Below are 20,726 nucleotides of genomic sequence, written 5' to 3' on the forward strand. Positions count from 1 at the left end.
TTATACTTTCCCTTCCTTTATACTTTCATTTTCTTTATACTTTCCCTTCCTTTATACTTTCCTTTTCTTTATACTTTCCTTTCCTTTATACTTTTCTGTATACTTTCCTTTCCTTTACACTTTCATTTCAATTCCTATTTTTAAACATAGCCTCTCCTTTCATTTATACTTTCCATTCCTTTCCTTTCATACTTACCTTTGCTTTCCTTTCTTTTACAAATTCCCTTCTTTTATAATTCCCTTCCCTTTGCATTATACCTACATTCCCTTTCTGTTCTGTAACATTTTCCTTTAGACCTTCCTATCCATTCCTTTTTTTTTTTTAAATTAACCTTTCCTTTCCTTTCTTATATACTTCCCTATCCTTACAATTCTACATACATTGACTTTCCTTCATACTTTGCTTTCCTTTCCATTATATCTACCTTTCCTTTCTTTTCTATTCCCTTCCTTTCCCTTCCTTTATACTTACCTTTGCTTCCTTTCTTTTATACTTTCCCTTCCTTTATACTTTCCATTCCCTTATACTTTCCTTTCCATTCCTATTTTTAAACTTACCCATTCCTATCATTTATACTTTCTTATCCTTTCCAATATACTTACCTTTGCTTTCCTTTCTTTTATAATTTCCCTTCCTTTATACTTTCCTTTTCTTTATACTTTCCTTTCCTTTATACTTTCCTTTTCTGTATACTTTCCTTTCCTTTACACTTTCATTTCAATTCCTATTGTTAAACTTAGCCTCTCCTTTCATTTATACTTTCCTTTCCTTTCATACTTACCTTTGCTTTCCTTTCTTTTATAAATTCCCTTCTTTTATAATTCCCTTCCCTTTGAATTATACCTACATTCCCTTTCTGTTCTGTAACATTTTCCCTTAGACCTTCCTTTCCATTCCTTTTTTATTTTAAATTAACCTTTCCTTTCCATTTTTATATACTTCACTATCCTTACAATTCTACATACATTGACTTTCCTTTATACATTGCTTTCCTTTCCATTATATCTACCTTTCCTTTCTTTTCTATTCCCTTCCTTTCCCTTCCTTTATACTTACATTTGCTTCCTTTATTTTATACTTTCCCTTCCTTTATACTTTCCATTCCCTTATACTTTCCTTTCCATTCCTATTTTTAAACTTACCCATTCCTTTCATTTATACTTTCTTATCCTTTCCAATATACTTACCTTTGCTTTCCTTTCTTTTATACTTTCCCTTCCTTTATACTTTCCTTTTCTTTATACTTTCCTTTCCTTTATACTTTTCTGTATACTTTCCTTTCCTTTACACTTTCATTTCAATTCCTATTTTTAAACTTAGCCTCTCCTTTCATTTATACTTTCCTTTCCTTTCCTTTCATACTTACCTTTGCTTTCCTTTCTTTTATAAATTCCCTTCTTCTATAATTCCCTTCCCTTTGCATTATACCTACATTCCCTTTCTGTTCTATAACATTTTCCTTTAGACCTTCCTATCCATTCCTTTTTTTTTTTTAAATTAACCTTTCCTTTCCTTTCTTATATACTTCCCTATCCTTACAATTCTACATACATTGACTTTCCTTCATACTTTGCTTTCCTTTCCATTATATCTACCTTTCTTTTCTATTCCCTTCCTTTATACTTACCTTTGCTTCCTTTCTTTTATACTTTCCCTTCCTTTATACTTTCCATTCCCTTATACTTTCCTTTCCATTCCTATTTTTAAAATTACCCATTCCTTTCATTTATACTTTCTTATCCTTTCCAATATACTTCCCTTTGCTTTCCTTTCTTTTATACTTTCCCTTCCTTTATACTTTCCTTTTCTTTATACTTTCCCTTCCTTTATACTTTCCTTTTCTTTATACTTTCCTTTCCTTTATACTTTCCTTTTCTGTATACTTTCCTTTCCTTTACACTTTCAATTCAATTCCTATTTTTAAACTTAGCCTCTCCTTTCATTTATACTTCCCTTTCCTTTCATACTTACCTTTGCTTTCCTTTCTTTTATAAATTCCCTTCTTTTATAATTCCCTTTCCTTTGCATTATACCTACATTCCCTTTCTGTTCTGTAACATTTTCCTTTAGACCTTCCTATCCATTCCTTTTTTTTTTTTAAATTAACCTTTCCTTTCCTTTCTTATATACTTCCCTATCCTTACAATTCTACATACATTGACTTTCCTTCATACTTTGCTTTCCTTTCCATTATATCTACCTTTCCTTTCTTCTCTATTCCCTTCCTTTCCCTTCCTTTATACTTACCTTTGCTTCCTTTATTTTATACTTTCCCTTCCTTTATACTTTCCATTCCCTTATACTTTCCTTTCCACTCCTATTTTTAAAATTACCCATTCCTTTCATTTATACTTTCTTATCCTTTCCAATATACTTACCTTTGCTTTCCTTTCTTTTATACTTTCCCTTCCTTTATACTTTCCTTTTCTTTATACTTTCCCTTCCTTTATACTTTCCTTTTCTTTATACTTTCCTTTCCTTTATACTTTCCTTTTCTGTATACTTTCCTTTCCTTTACACTTTCATTTCAATTCCTATTTTTAAACTTAGCCTCTCCTTTCATTTATACTTTCCTTTCCTTTCCTTTCATACTTACCTTTGCTTTCCTTTCTTTTATAAATTCCCTTCTTTTATAATTCCCTTCCCTTTGCATTATACCTACATTCCCTTTCTGTTCTGTAACATTTTCCTTTAGACCTTCCTATCCATTCCTTTTTTTTTTTTTAAATTAACCTTTCCTTACCTTTCTTATATACTTCCCTATCCTTACAATTCTACATACATTGACTTTCCTTCATACTTTGCTTTCCTTTCCATTATATCTACCTTTCCTTTCTTTTCTATTCCCTTCCTTTCCCTTCCTTTATACTTACCTTTGCTTCCTTTCTTTTATACTTTCCATTCCTTTATACTTTCCATTCCCTTATACTTTCCTGTCCATTCCTATTTTTAAAATTACCCATTCCTTTCATTTATACTTTCTTATCCTTTCCAATATACTTACCTTTGCTTTCCTTTCTTTTATACTTTCCCTTCCTTTATACTTTCCTTTTCTTTATACTTTCCTTTCCTTTATACTTTCCTTTTCTGTATACTTTCTTTCCTTTACACTTTCATTTCAATTCCTATTTTTAAACTTAGCCTCTCCTTTCATTTATACTTTCCTTTCATACTTACCTTTGCTTTCCTTTCTTTTATAAATTCCCTTCTTTTATAATTCCCTTCCCTTTGCATTATACCTACATTCCCTTTCTGTTCTGTAACATTTTCCCTTAGACCTTCATTTCCATTCCTTTTTTTTTTTTTAAATTAACCTTTCCTTTCCTTTTTTATATACTTCCCTATCCTTACAATTCTACATACATTGACTTTCCTTCATACTTTGCTTTCCTTTCCATTATATCTACCTTTCCTTTCTTTTCTATTCCCTTCCTTTCCCTTCCTTTATACTTACCTTTGCTTCCTTTATTTTATACTTTCCCTTCCTTTATACTTTCCATTCCCTTATACTTTCCTTTCCATTCCTATTTTTAAAATTACCCATTCCTTTCATTTATACTTTCTTATCCTTTCCAATATACTTACCTTTGCTTTCCTTTCTTTTATACTTTCCCTTCCTTTATACTTTCCTTTTCTTTATACTTTCCCTTCCTTTATACTTTCCTTTTCTTTATACTTTCCTTTCCTTTATACTTTCCTTTTCTGTATACTTTCATTTCCTTTACACTTTCATTTCAATTCCTATTTTTAAACTTAGCCTTCCTTTCATTTATACTTTCCTTTCCTTTCCTTTCATACTTACCTTTTGCTTTCCTTTCTTTTATAAATTCCCTTCTTTTATAATTCCCTTCCCTTTGCATTATACCTACATTCCCTTTCTGTTCTGTAACATTTTCCTTTAGACTTTCCTTTCCATTCCTTTTTTTTTTTTTTTTAAATTAACCTTTCCTTTCCTTTTTTATATACTTCCCTATCCTTACAATTCTACATACACTGACTTTCCTTTATGCATTGCTTTCCTTTCCATTATATCTACTTTTCCTTTCTTTTCTATTCCCTTCCTTTCCCTTCCTTTATACTTACCTTTGCTTCCTTTCTTTTATACTTTCCCTTCCTTTATACTTTCCATTCCCTTATACTTTCCTGTCCATTCCTATTTTTAAAATTACCCATTCCTTTCATTTATACTTTCTTATCCTTTCCAATATACTTACCTTTGCTTTCCTTTCTTTTATACTTTCCCTTCCTTTATACTTTCCTTTTCTGTATACTTTCCTTTCCTTTACACTTTCATTTCAATTCCTATTTTTAAACTTAGACTTTCCTTTCATTTATACTTTCCTTTCATATTTACCTTTGCTTTCCTTTCTTTTATAAATTCCCTTCTTTTATAATTCTTTTCCCTTTGCATTATACCTACATTCCCTTTCTGTTCTGTAACATTTTGTTTAGACCTTCCTTTCCATTCCTTTTTTTTTTTTTTTTAAATTTACCTTTCCTTTCCTTTTTTATATACTTCCCTATCCTTGCAATTCTACATATATTGACTTTCCTTTATACATTGCTTTCCTTTCCATTATATCTACCTTTCCTTTCTTTTCTATTCCCTTCCTTTCCCTTCCTTTATACTTACCTTTGCTTCCTTTCTTTTATACTTTCCCTTCCTTTATACTTTCCATTCCTTTATACTTTCCTTTCCATTCCTATTTTTAAACTTACCCATTCCTTTCATTTATACTTTCTTATCCTTTCCAATATACTTACCTTTGCTTTCCTTTCTTTTATACTTTCCCTTCCTTTATACTTTTCTTTTCTTTATACTTTCCTTTCCATTATACTTTCCTTTCTTTTGTACCTTCCTTTCCTTTACACTTTCCTTTCCTTAGCATACCTTTATACTTTCCTTTCGTTTATACTTTGCTTTTCTTTCCTTTCATTTATTTTTTTCTTGCCTATATATTTGATTTTTTTTTTCTTATTTTCTTCCTTCCCCCCCCTCACCCCTTTTTTTTCTGTTCTTATATATTTTTTATTTCATTTTCTTTTCCTTTTCCTTCCCCCCCCCCCTTTTTCTTCTTTTCTCTTTACTTTTTCTTTTTTTTCTACTTATTTTTCTTGCCTTCTTTCCTTATTCTTTGGCTTTTTCTTCCTCTTTTTGTTTTGTTTTTCTTCCCCATTTTCTTTCCCTTCTCCTTTTTCGATTCTTTTTCTTCCCAAATCTTCTTCTATTTTCTTCCCTGTTTTCTTCCCTCGTCTTACTTCCCCTTTTATCTTTTACTTTCTGTTTTATGTTTTTTTTTTCCCTGTGTCTTTTTCTTTACCTTTTTCTTCCCTACCTCCATTTTATTTTTCTTCTTTATTGCTTTCTTTTTAATTTTCATTTTCTTTACATTTTTCTTCCGCTTTTCTCATTATTTTTTATTTCTTGCTTTTCTTCCCTCTTCCCCCCCCCGACACCCACCCATCCACATTTTGTCTTTTGCTTCCTCCTTTTAAAATCTTGATTGTTTTTTTCTTATTTTCTTCCCTTCCCCCCCTCTTTTTTTGTTCCCATATATTTTTTACTTGTTTATGTTTTCCTCTTCCTTTTCCATCCCCCCCCCCCCCCACCATTTTTCTTTTGCTTTTGGGTTCTTCTTAACCTGTTTTTCTTTTGCTTCCCTCTTTTTGTTCTCCTTTCTCTATTTAATTTTCATTTTCTCTTCCCCCTTTCCTTGCCTCTTTTTTCTTGCTCCTTTTTTTCTTCCCCTTTATGTTTCCCTTTCCCTTTCTTTCCCTTTATCTTTTTTCTCTTTTTTCTTTTATTTTCCTGTCTTTTCTTTCTTTACTTTTTCTTTTTTCTTCTTCTTCTTTTTCTTCCCTTCTTTCCTTTTGCTTTTGCTTCTTCTTCCCCTTTTTGTTTTATTTTTCTTCCCCATTTTCTTTCCCTTCTCCTTTTTCTATTCTTTTTCTTCCCTATTATCATTCTTCTTCTATTTTCTTCCCTGTTTTCTCCCCTCTTTTTTCTTCCCCTTTTATCTTGACTTTCTCCTGTTTCATGTTTTTTTCCCTATTTCTTTTTTTTAACTTTTTCTTCCCTATCTTTATTTTATTTTTCTTCTTTCTTGCTTTTTTCTCTTTTTAATATTCGTTTTCTTTCCATTTTTCTTCCCCTTTTCTCATTCTTTTTTATTTCTTGATTTTCTTCCCTCTTTTCTTTTTACCCTGACCCATTCTTTGTCTTCTTTTTTCTTTTTAATTTTTGATAATTTTTTTTTCCTTCTTCTCTTCCCTTCCCCCTTTTTTTATAGCCCATATATTTACTTCTTTTTTTTTTCCTTTTCCAATCATTCCCCCACCCCCCAACCCCTATTTTCTTTAGCTTTTGTTTCTTTTTACCCTATGTTTTACTTTCGCTTCCTCCTTTTCTGTTCTCTTTTCTCTTTTTCTTCCCTATTTAATTTTCATTTTCTCTTTGCTTCCCCATTTCCTTCCCTCTTTTTTCTTGCTTTTTTTTCTTTCCCTTTATGTTTCTTTTTCTTCTTCTCTATTCTTGACCTTTTTCTTTTTCTTTTTTTTCTTTTCTTTTCTTTTTCCTTTTTTTTCCTTTTTTTTCTTTTCCTTTCTTTTTTTATTCTTTTCTTCTTCTTTTCTTTTTCTTCCCTTCTTTCCTTTTGCTTTTACTTTCTCTTCCCCTTTTTGTTTTTTCTTCCCCATTTTTTCCCTTCTATTTTTCCTATTCTTTTTCTTCCCTATTATCATTCTTCTTCTATTTCCTTCCCTGTATTCTTCCCTCTTTTTTCTTCCCTCTTTTTTTCTTCCTTTTATCTTTACTTTCCCCCTTCTGTTTCCTGTTTTTTATTTCTCCTATTTCTTTTCCATTACCTTTTTTCCCTATCTTTCCCCTTTTCTATTCCCTTTTCTCTTTTTCTTCACTGTTTAATTTTCATTTCCTCTTTCTTCCCCCTTTCCTTCCCTGTTTTTTCTTGCTCTTTTTTTTTTCCTTCCCCTTTATGTTTCCTTATCGCTTTCTTTCTCTTTCCCTCTCTCTTTCGTATTCCCTTTCTTCTTCACTTCCCTCTTTTCTTTACTCTTCATTCCTTTCTTTTTCTTCTTCTTCTTTTTCTTCCTTTTCTTTGCCTTCTTTTTCTTCACTTCTTTCATTTTCCTTTTGTTCATTTCTCCTGTTTTTGTTTTTCTTTTCTTCCCCATTTTCTTTTCCTTCTATTTTTTATATTCTTTTTCTTCCCTATTATCATTATTCTTCTTTTTTTCCCCGTTTTCTTACCTTTACCCCCCCCAATTTTATTTTTGTCTTCCCTCTTCTATTTCCTTTTATCTTTCTCCTATTACTTTTTTTCTCTTCTTCTTTCCTTTCTTTATATTCTCTTCTTTTCTTCCTTCTTTTCTTTTTTCCTTTCTTTTTTCTATCCTCTTTCCATTTTCTCCCCTCCCCTCTCCTCATTTCTTTTTTTTTTCCCTCTCTTCCCCTTTCTTTCCCTTTTCCTTTCTATTTCCCTTTCCCTTTATTTACCTTTCCCTTCCCTTTCTCTTTTCTTCTTTTCATTTCTTCTTTTAATTTTTTTTTCTTCTTCAACTTCCCTTCTTTCCTTTTGCTTTTGTTTTTTCTTCCCCTATTTTTTTCTTCCTCATTTTCTTTCCCTTCTCCTCTCACTATTCTTTTTCTTCCCAACTATCATTCTTCTTCTATTTTCCTCCCTCTTTTCTTCCCCCTTTATTCTTCCCCTTTTATCTTTGCTTTCCCACTTCTCTTTCCCTTCCCTCCCCTTTCTTTCCCTTTACCCCCTTCTATCCCTTTCCCTTTCTTTTTTCTTATTTTCTTTTCTTTTTTTTATTCTTTTCTTTTGCTACCCTATTTTTCTTCTCTATTTTTTCTTCTTTTTTCTTTTTCTTTTTCTCTTCTTTTTTCTTTTTCTATTTTCTTTTGGCTTTGCTATTAACTTATCCTTTTTGTTTTTCTATATCTTCATTTTTTCCCTTTATTCTATTCTTCTTTCTCTTTTCTATCCCTATTATTTTTTTCCTTATTCATTAACTTTTTTCTTTTTCTTTTTCTTTATCTTTTTTTTTTCTTTCTTTTCTGTTGCTCTTCTTGTTTCTTTTTCTTTTATTTTTTTCTGCTTCTTTTTCTTCTTGTTTCATTGTTTTTCCTTTTCTTTTGCTTTTTAAATCTCTCTATTTTTCCTTTCCTTTTTTTCTTTCTCTTTTTCTTCCCTCGTTTCTTTTTTATCCCAATTTTCTTCACCTTTTTCTTTCATCTTCTTCCCCTTCTTCATTTCCTTTACTTCCCTTTTTTTTTACTTTTAAAGCACAATTACTTCATGAAATGATACTTCTCGATGTACAAACAGATATAAAAATATCATCTGATACCTCTTTGCGCTGTTCTCCCAATCATAGAGTAGCCATCAGTAGCTTTGGTTTTGGTAAAAAAAAAAAAAAAGAAAGAAAAAAAAAATCTGCAGGACTGTCGTACAAATACTAGTGATGGGGGATGGAGGGGAGATATTCTGGCCATCAGTGACCTTTCCCTTCCATTTCCCCCCCTTATTTTCTCCTTTTGTGTTCTCCTTTTTCTTCCCTATTTAATTTTCATTTTCTCTTTACTTCCCCCTTTCCTTCCCTCTTTTTTCTTGCTCTTTCTTTTTCTTCCCCTTTATGTTTCCCTTTCTCTTGATTTCTCTTTCTCTTCCTCTTTCCCTTCCCCTTCCCTTTTCTTTTCCCCTTCTGTTTCTTCCCTTACTTCCCTTCTTTTTTGGGAAGCTGTATTTATCTTGTATTTACTTTTGTATTTATCTTACCTTTTTAGAGGTGTTGTGCCTGCTTCTGCTGGCTTCAAAAAGGAACAAGGAGCTCTACAGTAGAAGCCTGAAGGTGAGGTGGGCTGGCCTCTCTGCCTGCCTGTGCTCCTTCCTTCCCCCTGAAAACATCACCACATGAGATTTTGATAGGATTCTTTTTACTCTATTTGTTTTTCTTTTCCTTCCATCTTTTCTGTTCTCCTTTCTCTTTTTCTTCCCTATTTAATTTTCATTTTCTCTTTGCTTCCCCATTTCCTTCCCTCTTTTTTCTTGCTTTTTTTTCCTTCCCTTTTATGTTTCTCTTTCCCTTTATTTCCCTTTCCTCTTTCCCTTTCTCCTTCCTTTCCTTTCTCTTTTCTTTTCTTTTGTACTCTTTTCTTCTTCTTCTTTGTCTTCCATTCTTTCCTTTTGCTTTTGCTTTTTCTTCCCCTATTTGTTTTTTTTTCTTCCCCATTTTCTTTCCCTTCTCCTTTTACTATTCTTGTTCTTCCCAATTATCATTCTTCTTCTATTTTCCTCCCTCTTTTCTTCCCCCTTTATTCTTCCTCTTTTATCTTTGCTTTCCCACTTCTCTTTCCCTTCCCCTTTATGTTTCTATTTCCCTTTCCTTTTCCCTTTCCTTTTTTTCTTTTTATTTTTCTTTTTTTTTTTCTTCCTTATTTTTCTTCTCTATTTTTTCTTCTTTTTCCATTTTCTTATTCTCTTCCTTTTTCTTTTTCTATTTTCTTTTGGTTTTGTTTTTTCCTTATCCTTTTTGTTTTTCGTTATCTTCCCTTTTTTCCCCTTCCCTTTATTTTATTCTTCTTTCTCTTTTTTCCCCTATTCTCATTTTATTTTTTCCCTCTCATTAACCTTTTTTTCTTTTTTCATTTTCTTTTTCTGTTGCTTTTTCTTGTTTCTTTTTTTCTTTTTCTCTTGTATTTTCTTATTCTATTGTTTTTCCTTTCCTCTTGCTTCTTTAAATCTCTCTATTTTTCCTCTCCTTTTTTATTTTTTCTTTCTCTTTTTCTTCCCTTATTTCTTTTTTTACTCTATTTTCTTCACCTTTCTCTTTCACCTTCTTCCCCTTTTTCTTTTCCATTTCCCTTTCCTTTTTTTTTTAAAAAGCACAATAAATTCATGAAATGACACTTCTCGACGTACAAACATAAAAATATCATCTGATACCTCTTTGCGCTGTTCTCACAATCATAGAGTAGCCATCAGTAGCTTTGATTTTGGTAATAAATAAATAAATAAATAAATAAATAATCTGCAGGACTGTGGTACAAATAATAGTGATGAGGGATGGAGGGGAGATATCCTGGCCACCTCTCCCTTCCATTTCCCCCCCTTATTTTCTTTTGCTTTTGGTTCTTCTTAACCTATTTGTTTTCCTTTTCCTTCCCCCTTTTCTGTTCTCCTTTCTCTTTTTCTTCCCTATTTAAGTTTCTTTTTGTCTTTACTTCCCCCTTTCCTTCCCTCTTTTTTCTTGCTCTTTTTTTTTACTTCCAATTTATTTTTACCTTTCCCTTTATTTCCCTTTCCCTTTCTCTATCCCTTCCCTTTTTCTTTTCTCTTTTCTATTCTTTTCTTTGGGGAAGCTGTATTTATGTTGTATTTACTTTGGTATTTATCTTACCTTTTTAGAGGAGTTGTGCCTGCTTCTGCTTCTTCAAAAAGGAACAGGGAGCTCTACAGTAGAAGCCTGAAGGTGAGGTGGGCTGACCTCTCTGTCTGCCTGTGCTCCTTCCTTCCCCCTGGAAAGTTCACCACATGAGACTTTGATAGGCTTCTTCTTACCCTATTTGTTTTACTTTTCCTCCCCCCTTTCGTGTTCTCCTTTCTCTTTTTCTTCCCTATTTAATTTTCATTTTCTGTTTACTTCCCCCTTTTCTTCCCTCTTTCTTCTTGCTCTTTCTTTTTCATCCCCTTTATGTTTCCACTTCCCTTCCTCTTTCCCTTTCCCTTCCACTTCCCCTTTCTCTTTCCCTTTCCCTTCCCCTTTTCCTTCCCTTTTCTCTTTCCTTTCCCTTTTTGTTTCCCCTTCCCTTCCCTTCTTTTCCTTCCAAGAAGCTGTATTTATCTTGTATTTACTTATGTATTTATCTTACCTTTTTAGAGATGTTGTGCCTGCTTCTGCTGGCTTCAAAAAGGAACAGGGAGCTCTACAGTAGAAGCCTGAAGTTGAGGTGGGGTGGGCTGTCTGCCTGTACTCCTTCCTTCCTCCTGGAAAGTTCACCACATGAGGTTTTGATAGGCTTCCATAATGTATGGGTATGGAAAGCTGCAACTAACTCTGCAGATGACTGGTATATACTTAACATTTGAAATCTCAATAAAATTTTCTGCTTGTTGAGTTATTGTCTGGCATTCACTTATTTCCTGATTTGGCCATCACTTCTGGCTGCTCTTTTGACAGATTTTCACTATTTCTGCAGTCACATTGGTCTGGCAACAGGGGAATCAGCTGTGGCTGTGGGTGTGGTGAGAGCAGCACAACCACCCCATCCTTCTCTGAGTCCTCACTTCCTCTGCAGCATTGCTTCACAGACCCTTGCACACCCTAAAAGCAGCGGCCAGCAACCAGCCATAGTGACCTGGGTTTAATTTGTCTGCAGTTGAATACAATTAGTCCCCAGACAAACTTGGGTCGCCTTTTTGTTTCACCAAAAAAATCACTGATGCTGAAGATCTGGCATATGCTCCAGCCTTACAGCTCAAGTCCTGTCACCCGCCCCGCCCTCCCCCATCTCCCCCCCCCCCCATCCCGTCCCGTCCTGTCCCGTCCCATCTCACACACACACCCCCCCCCCCGGCAATGTGTGAGTTCAGCTGAAAGTGAACTGTATATACAAGACATTTGAGAGCTCCTTGTGAAATGGGCTTGTATTTTAAACTTCCAAGCGTCTGGAACCTCAACTGGCTTTGAATGCATCCCTGAGCCGAGCCCAATCTGGACACATACCTGAGGGTGGAGAGCAGAGACGATCCGCTTTTGGGAGCCGGGCTGAAAACGGCTGCGCCATAACCCGCATAGTACACCAGGATCACTCCGTCGGGCAAGCGGCTCCATCTAGCGGCCGTGCCCCGTTTCATGCCGGACGCTCAGTGATGTCACCAACGAATGAGCTGACGTTACAGCACGGGGCGACCCTTCCCCGATCCCGGGCAGCCCCAGGATCTTTCTGGGAGCGATATGAGCAGAGCAGGGGTGGGGTGCATTGTAACCCCTCTTCTTAGCGTCACCCGCAGGTTCACCAGCAACTCACTGCAGCGCTCCCTGAGAACCACTTAAAGGGCTTGGTGCTGTGAGCACCTGGAGGAGCTCTTTGTGATAGGGAGTGGCTGAATGTTGCTTCCGGCTTTGCTGCTGGCTAGATTTGCTGTGTACTGATATCAAATGCATTACAGTAGTTTGAGGCACCGGGAGATGACTGCCAGGCCCTCTGTCAAAGGAAAAACAAGTCTTTTGGCAGTGTGAAAAATAAACTGGGCTGTTCTCCAGTAGCAACCCAGAAAGATTATTGGATTTTGCACTTTGTTAGTAATTTGTAAGCAAATACTCAAACTATCAAAGTAGAAAATAATATTTCCTTATTTTATTTTATTTCATTTTATTTTGTTTTATTTTATTTTATTTTATTTTATTTTATTTTATTTTATTTTATTTTATTTTATTTTATTTTATTTTATTTTATTTTATTTTAGAATGTGAGCTGAATAACATCTTCATCCTCACCTCCAGATTGCAGTATGGGAGCCAGTTGAGATGTCTCCTTCATGCTTTTGGTCTGGCAATCAGCTACTTTGCTGGATCAAACAGCCTGGAGACCCAATAGTGGCTGTCATCAGATGGTGAAGACATCACAGGCCATTTCCTGTTCCTGCTCCCACTCAGCCCCATCTGCACATTGGTCAGATGCACAGCTTCTGAATGTGCAGCTGCTCAAGGGATATTCTCTCCTTCCCACAGCCACACACACCAGAGATAACTCACATCAAGGACTGGATGTGAGCCCTTGGCAGGGCCCTCCATGACAGGAATCCAAACTGTTTTGAGATCTTTCAGCACATTAACCACTTCACAGCCATCTTTTCTGTGGATGTTATCATAAAAGCTGAGGAGATCTTATCTTTCACTGTTAAGTGCTGGCTCATGAGCAAGGGCTGCTCTGATGTCTCCTCATGCTTAACAACATAATGGTATATTTGAATGAACACATCTTCACTAGCAGACAAGGGTGTGGGTCTAGAGCATAAGCAGAGAATAAATTTTCCCCACCATTTGTGCTGGGAGTGAATTATCCTGTAACATTCTCAGGGAACAGGAAGAAGGAGGAAACTGTAACGAGGCAGTGCCACTTCCATGCTCAGAAGAGGTATGTGAGCATCTTCCTGCACTCAGCTTGAAGTTCCCACACACAAAAGGACCTAGACCCTTGTTTTTCAGTCTTCTGCTGACATATATCATGTAGCACTTCATATGCCTTTATTTTTACTTAGCCTTACTGACATGCCTATATAAACCAGTGTAACCTGTAAGACTGGCATTGTCAAAGTGATTGTTCAGGAAGCTATTTTCACAGTTTAAGGCCAAGAAGATGCTACTGCTTTTCAAGTGCTACATGGAATTTGTTGCTTGTAAAGGTCAGCTTTCATGGTTCATGCTGTAACACTACCCTAATCCTCATCAGGATCAACAACATGGATGATGACAATGATCCTTTTTCTCCACCAGAGTCCTCTGTTTCACTGGCAAAAATACTGGAGGCAGGAAGAAGGCTGTGGGTTGGATCCTTGGGTACTTTTTCCACTGATGAAATGAAGGCAAGCAAATGACAGATCCAACTGTGCAGCCTTGGGTGTATGAATCAGTATTATCTGCTGGCTGGAGCTCCTGGTAGGTTTTGCACTAAGAAATGGTTTTGGTGTCACATTTGACATGAGACTCAGACTATCATGGGGTGTTTTGGGCTCATCTTATACACTATCTCAAGCTCTTTGGGAACAAGCAGCCTATTTTTCATTATGCAATATCGTCTTTATTCATCTACATGTTAATTGCTGGTTTCTAGCCTTTCTAGATCTGTGACCTAAGAATCACAAATCACGACAGGGGCAGAGGCAATTAGTTGTCCTCGGGCTGCTCTCTAAGACTCGAGTGTGTAAATTGCTCTTTCATTCACACGTGAATTATTCTTAATATCCCTTCTCTGGTAATAAATACGTGGCTGTGAAGGCATGAAGATGTGTGTGTGTGTGTGCGAGGGGGGTGGGGGTGGTGGGGGATTAAGAGGGAAAGGTAGCATGACCCTCCCGTTCTCTTTTCTTTTTCAAGTAAAAGCTACCCCTAGGTCTTAACATTCTCTCAAAAAGATAATGCTACCGGTTTGTTTGCTTTCTGCATTCCCCTTGGATGCTAAGGCAAGACTAACACCGAGAGCATAAAGAAGTTCATATGCACGTTGCCTCATACTGTATACATGCTTCTCTATTAGCTCTGGACAGAGAGCATAACCAGATGAAAAACGGGTAACCAGCACAGGTCAGGCAATTCAAAGAGAAAGATGGGGTCTTCAGAAGGGCACCTCAGCTTTATTCCCACTCTCATCTTCTGCAACCTGAGCCAGCAACACCCGCGGCTCCACAGGACGGCCATCGCTCCTGCCTCGAGCAGAGAACAGCCCTTTGCCATGCTGACTGTCTGCTCTGCTCTGCCAGGAGCTGATGGTTTACTTACAGCAGAGGAATGTATCTCCCGTTCTGGACAGCATGGTGACCTCCTGCTCAGCTTACTCAGACTCCTTTCTCAGAGTGACAAAGTGGATAAATTGCACCAGAAATGCCCTGTCCATTCCCAGGGTGAGAGAGTGAGGCAGACCTGTAGGAGGCCAGTGGCCAGGATTTTCCATTTACATGCCCTTAGTTCCCTCTCAGTCTGGTAGGGGTGACTGTGAGCACAATTTGGAAGCCTTTGCTTGCTTCATGCCATATCTACTTGGGCTCATCACTGTGGGCTTGGGAAACCAGACAAGTACTTCCATTGGTTTCTGCAGACCATCTTTCACATTTGTGCATTCAGAAGCTCTGCTGTGTGAACACAGCCTCTGTCTGCACCAGCTTGCAGTGTCCCCTTCCCCAGCTGCTGATGTTTGTCAGGTCAGCACTGCACTTGCATGAGGGAGGTCAGCAGAACAACATCCTTAGGTAAATGACTGCAAAGGATTTCAAGCAAATACATTGCCCCCTTTTGTGATTGGAGCCCTGGGGTATCTCCCTTTTTGTGTGTACCTCTGGTAAAAACGTGGTCCGTGGGCTTTTGCTCTGCCCTTCTTAGCTTCACACACGACAGGCAAGGTACCTGAAACAAGTGCTGAGGGAGGTTGCTAAGCATCCAGCCTTAGAAATATTTAAAGCTCAGCTGAGCAGGGACTAAAACAAATTGCTCTAGATTTTAGGCTAGTTCTGCTTTGAGCAGGAGGTTGAACCAGATGCCTTCAAGGGGTCCTTTCCAAAAAAAGATTATTTTTTTCTAAATGTTGTGTTCTAATCAATGAAGGCATCAGGTTTGGAAGAGAAACCTGTTTTTCTTGCTGGGGAATGAACTGGTTTCTGCAGAACAAGAACTAGGATATATTGATTTATATGAACAGCTCTGAGCCAGCAGATGTGGTGCAGTGGTTCTACCAGTGCTGCTGCACTTACAGAGGAAATGTTGGTCTTCCAGGGTATTCTCTCTGAATATTTACATCTTACAACCAGTGCAATAGGAATCCCAGAATGAAAATGCTCAAGTTCCTCTGAGAGAACTTGCACACTGGGTTGGCTCATTGCTGTCTTGTAACTAGTGAAGAAGGATGGAAGGATTAGTATAGCACATCTGATGCAGGAGAAAAAAGGATGCTTTTCTTATACGTGGAAGAATGAGACAGATGACTGAAAAGAAGCACAAAATGCCTAGGTGTCACGGGTTACTTAGATTTACCTATGCCCGTGACAGGGGAAGCCACCCCGTGGGCCCCCCTCCTGGGGCCCGGAAAGGAGGGGGAAAAAGGGAGTGGGATAAAACAGCAACAATCTAAGGAGGAAAAACTTATTTTACTAAATATGATACCGAAATACAAGATAACACAATATAATATAATTGAGGCTAACAAATTGAACGAAACAGAGAGAGAGAGTCCCCGAAAACCGAGAGGCCTACTGTGAACTCTAGGCGACACGGCTGGAACGCTTCCCACTCTCCGAGAAGTTCGAGAGAAGAAGGAGGGCACTCCAGCCTGGGAACGAGATTATACAGCGTCCTGGTCCCGTGACTTATCATTAACCCTGTTGTTCTCTGGGATATGTAGTCTTCTTCTGTGGACTGCACATTCAATAGAAGTATCCATACTTTACATGATGTTATGATGTGGAATACTGATACTGATAGCAAAATTACAAAACCATGACATTCCACCCCTTATTCTACATTATTACATCATGGTAAATATATATATATATACATATATATACACGTATGTAAAATTATGATAGCTAAACAGTAGAATTACATGTAACATAACTAAATGTACAACTATAATAACTAAAATACACTACACATGCAAACATATATACATATAAATACATAAAATTATTGACTGCACTCCCCCAGCATCAAATTCCCTTGTGGCACACATTGAACATCCCCATCCTTCTGCATTACCCACCAAGTGCACCCAGGTCCCTGAGCAAAGACAGTTCCACGGATAGGTTTGCCCTTTCCAGAAGCTGGAAGGACCCAAACAGCTTTTCCCAACATGTTCTTTACATGTACAACAGGGACCTTATCTCCCTCTACAGTGTGTAGGGGGCTAGATTGACTAGGACCATCACGATTGACAGATCCTCTAGTATTCACCAACCAAGTGGCTTCTGCCAGATTCTTCTCCCAGTGCTTAAATGTTCCGCCACCCATTGCTTTCAACATAGTTTTCAACAACCCATTATATCGTTCAATTTTACCAGAAGCTGGTGCATGGTAGGGAATATGATAAATCCACTCAATGCCATGATCTTTGGCCCAAGTATTTATAAGGGAATTTTTAAAATGTGTCCCATTATCAGATTCAATTCTTTCTGGGGTGCCATGTCGCCACAGGACTTGTTTCTCAAGACCTAATATGGTGTTTCGAGCAGTAGCATGGGGTACTGCGTATGTTTCAAGCCACCCAGTGGTTGCCTCTACCATGGTGAGTACATAACACTTACCACTGCGAGATCGTGGCAAGGTGATATAATCAACCTGCCACACCTCCCCATATTTATACTTTTGCCACCGCCCTTCCTCCCAGAGAGGTTTCATCCTTTTGGCTTGTTTAATTATGGCACATGTTTCACAATCATGAATAATCCGCGCAATAGCGTCCATGGTTAAGTCCACCCCTCGGTCTCTGGCCCACTTATATGTCGCGTCTCTTCCTTGATGACCTGAGGTCTCATGAGCCCATCGAGCTAGAAATAATTCGCCCTTATTCTGCCAATCCAAGTCAATTTGAGCCATCTCAATTTTGGCAGCTTTATCTACCTGATGGTTGTTTTGTTGTTCTTCAGTAGCCCGACTTTTGGGCACATGTGCATCCACATGACGCACCTTTACAACCATATTCTTTGTTCGGGCTGGGAAGCGTGTGCGTTTAACAGCTGTAACTTTTGATGATGCAGGTGAGGAGTAGGACTGGAATACTTTGATCAGATCCTTCATTAGACCTGGTGGCCCGTACGAGGATTGACCTTCATCAGTTGTTTCTGATACTATTACGGGATCATCATTACGATTAGTTGATGGAAACAATTTCTTGCATATTTCATAATTGCTTTCAATCCCTTAAACAGAGCAACTGGGATGAAGAGTGGATTCATAGCTGGCAGGCTCTGTAAAAGTCAGAGCTAGCTAGCTTTGCTCTAAGGGAGAAAGAAATCCCTTTGTTTTCTACACAAAAGTTAGATAGCAGTGCTGAGAATGTACAGCAGCCCTTAATGTTGACAATTTGTCTGGTATTTCAAGGTCACGTTCTCAGTGAGCAGCTACGAAAAGATAACACTCCCCTAACGAAGCTCTTTAAGAGTAAAGTGAGAGTTGTTCTAAAAGCTAAAAAGCTCTATGCCCGCATTCTCCACCAAAAAATCTGTCACGGGTTACTTAGATTTACCTATGCCCGTGACAGGGGAAGCCACCCCGTGGGCCCCCCTCCTGGGGCCCGGAAAGGAGGGGGAAAAAGGGAGTGGGATAAAACAGCGACAATCTAAGGAGGAAAAACTTATTTTACTAAATATGATACCGAAATACAAGATAACACAATATAATATAATTGAGGCTAACAAATTGAACGAAACAGAGAGAGAGAGTCCCCGAAAACCGAGAGGCCTACTGTGAACTCTAGGCGACACGGCTGGAACGCTTCCCACTCTCCGAGAAGTTCGAGAGAAGAAGGAGGGCACTCCAGCCTGGGAACGAGATTATACAGCGTCCTGGTCCCGTGACTTATCATTAACCCTGTTGTTCTCTGGGATATGTAGTCTTCTTCTGTGGACTGCACATTCAATAGAAGTATCCATACTTTACATGATGTTATGATGTGGAATACTGATACTGATAGCAAAATTACAAAACCATGACACTAGGTCATGTCTCATGACTCTTGCAGTTTTGTTCTCACGTGACATTGTAAAGAGAATTTAATTTTATCAGAAAAATGCTTTTTTTTTCTTTATTCTTTCTTTCCTTCCCTAGGAGCCTGCTCTGTTCCCTTTAGGGAGAGTCTGTCCTCTGGTGTCCATAGAGGCATTTGGACTCAGCATTTGTTGACTTCTCTGCCTTCCTTTGCAGACATCAGTGAGGAGAGGCTGGGTGATGCCAGCGGAACAGACAATGCTGAGACCTACAGTGACAAAGACACAGACCAAAGGAATTCCCCAGACATGGCTAAAGCCAGAACCTGCTTCACCCCTGAAAGCCCAGAAATTGTATAAGTGGATGAGGTATGTTACGCAGTTCAGAAAACTGGTGGGAGCACAGAGAGCCGTCCAGAGAGCCCCAAGTACCATGCAGAGCAGAATCACCTCCTGATAGAAGGTCCTTCTGGGACAGTTTCTTTACCTTTCAGCTTGAAAGCCAACAGACCTCCACTGGAAGTGCTGAAAAAGATTTTCCCTAACCAGAAGCCAATGGTGCTGGAGTTGATCCTGAAAGGATGTGGTGGTGACCTGGTGAGCGCTGTTGAGGTTCTCTTGTCCAGCCGGTCTTCAGTGGCCAGTGGTGAGAGAACTTCTGCAGAGTCAGATGGTCTAGTTCTACCTTCCAACGGGCATATTTTTGAACACACGCTGAGTTCCTATCCTATTTCCTCTTCCAAGTGGTCAGTGGGCTCAGCCTTCAGGGTCCCTGACACACTGAGGTTCTCTGCTGACTCCAGCAATGTTGTGCCCAATCCTCTGACTGTACCTTTGCAGCACCCATTTCCTCAGCCACCTCGCTACCCGCTGATGCTGAGGAACACTTTGGCAAGAAACCAGTCCAGTCCTTTCCTGCCTAATGATGTCACCCTTTGGAACACCATGACGCTGCAGCAGCAGTACCAGCTGCGGTCCCAGTATGTCAGTCCTTTCTCTAGCAACTCAGCCAGCATCTTCCAAAGCTCTTCTGTCCTTCCTTCTCGCTCATCAGAAGATCCTAGGATCTCAATCCCTGATGACGGATGTCACAGAATCACAGAATCACAGAATTACCCTGGTTGGAAGGGACCTCAAGGATCATGTAGTTCCAACCCCCCTGCCTAGCAGGGCCACCAAACATACACATTTACTAGATCAGGTTGCCCAGGGCCCCGTCCAACCTGGTCTTGAACACCTCCAAGGACGGGGCATCCACAACCTCACTGGGCAGCCTGTTCCAGGACCTAACCACCCTTCTAGTAAAGAACTTACCCCTAACATCCAACCTAAATCTTCCCTCCTTCAACTTAAAACCATTTCCCCTAGTCCTGCTATTATCAGCCCTTTCGAAGAGTTTACTCCCCTCCTGGGAGTAAGTTCCCTTCAGGTACTGAAAGGCTGCAATGAGGTCACCCCGCAACCTTCTCTTCTCCAGGCTGAACAAACCCAACTCCCTCAGCCTGTCCTCATAGGGGAGGTGCTCCAGCCCCCTGATCATCTTTGTGGCCCTCCTCTGGACCCTTTCCAAAATCTCCATATCTTTTTTGTACTGAGGGCTCCACACCTGGGCACAGTACTCCAGATGGGGCCTCACAAGAGCAGAGTAGAGAGGGACGATCACCTCCCTATCCCTGCTGACCACCCCTCTCCTGATGGAGCCCAGGATCCCATTTGCTTTCTGGGCTGCCAGAGCGCACTGCTGGCTCATGTTAAGTTTCTCATCTATCAGGACCCCTAGGTCTTTTTCAGCCGAGCTGCTCTCAAGGACAACTCCTCCCAGCCTGTACAGGTGCCTGGGGTTCTTCCGGCCCAAGTGCAAAACCTTGCACTTTGCCGTGTTGAACCTCATTAGGTTCACCCGAGCCCAGCTTTCCAGCCTGTCAAGGTCCCTCTGAATGGCATCTGTTCCCTCCACCGTATCAACTGCACCACTCAGCTTGGTGTCATCAGCAAACTTGCTGAGGGTGCACTCCATTCCCTCATCGATGTCATTAATAAAGATGTTAAAGAGCACCGGTCCCAAGACAGACCCTTGAGGGACGCCGCTCGTTACCGGCCTCCACCTGGACATAGAGCCATTGACCACCACCCTCTGTCTGCGGCCTTTCAACCAATTGCTTATCCATCTAGTTGTCCACCCATCAAATCCACCTCCCTCCAATTTGGAGATAAGGATGTGGTGGGGGACCATGTCAAAGGCCTTGCTCAGGTCCAGGTAAATGACATCGGTCGCCTTCCCTTCATCCACC

General features: G+C 38.8%; 1 long non-coding RNA gene and 1 pseudogene across 1 annotated transcript in view; both read left to right on the top strand.

Annotated features, from left to right (window-relative positions):
* Positions 1-11,140, top strand: part of LOC146751634 (uncharacterized) — a 56,118-nt gene extending 44,978 nt beyond the window's left edge. Inside the window, exons 4-5 of the long non-coding RNA XR_014941299.1 lie at positions 10,432-10,495; positions 10,904-11,140. This is a non-coding gene — a long non-coding RNA (uncharacterized LOC146751634). The remainder of the gene's footprint in view (positions 1-10,431; positions 10,496-10,903) is intronic.
* A 748-nt stretch (positions 11,141-11,888) lies between these two features.
* Positions 11,889-19,657, top strand: LOC146751635 (doublesex and mab-3 related transcription factor 3-like; annotated as a pseudogene).
* Positions 19,658-20,726: the final 1,069 nt, after the last annotated feature.

The sequence above is a fragment of the Coturnix japonica genome, unplaced genomic scaffold (assembly GCF_054131305.1).
Source record: "Coturnix japonica strain WE unplaced genomic scaffold, WE-NBRP24 Scf070, whole genome shotgun sequence".
In the NCBI taxonomy this organism is placed as follows: domain Eukaryota; kingdom Metazoa; phylum Chordata; class Aves; order Galliformes; family Phasianidae; genus Coturnix; species Coturnix japonica.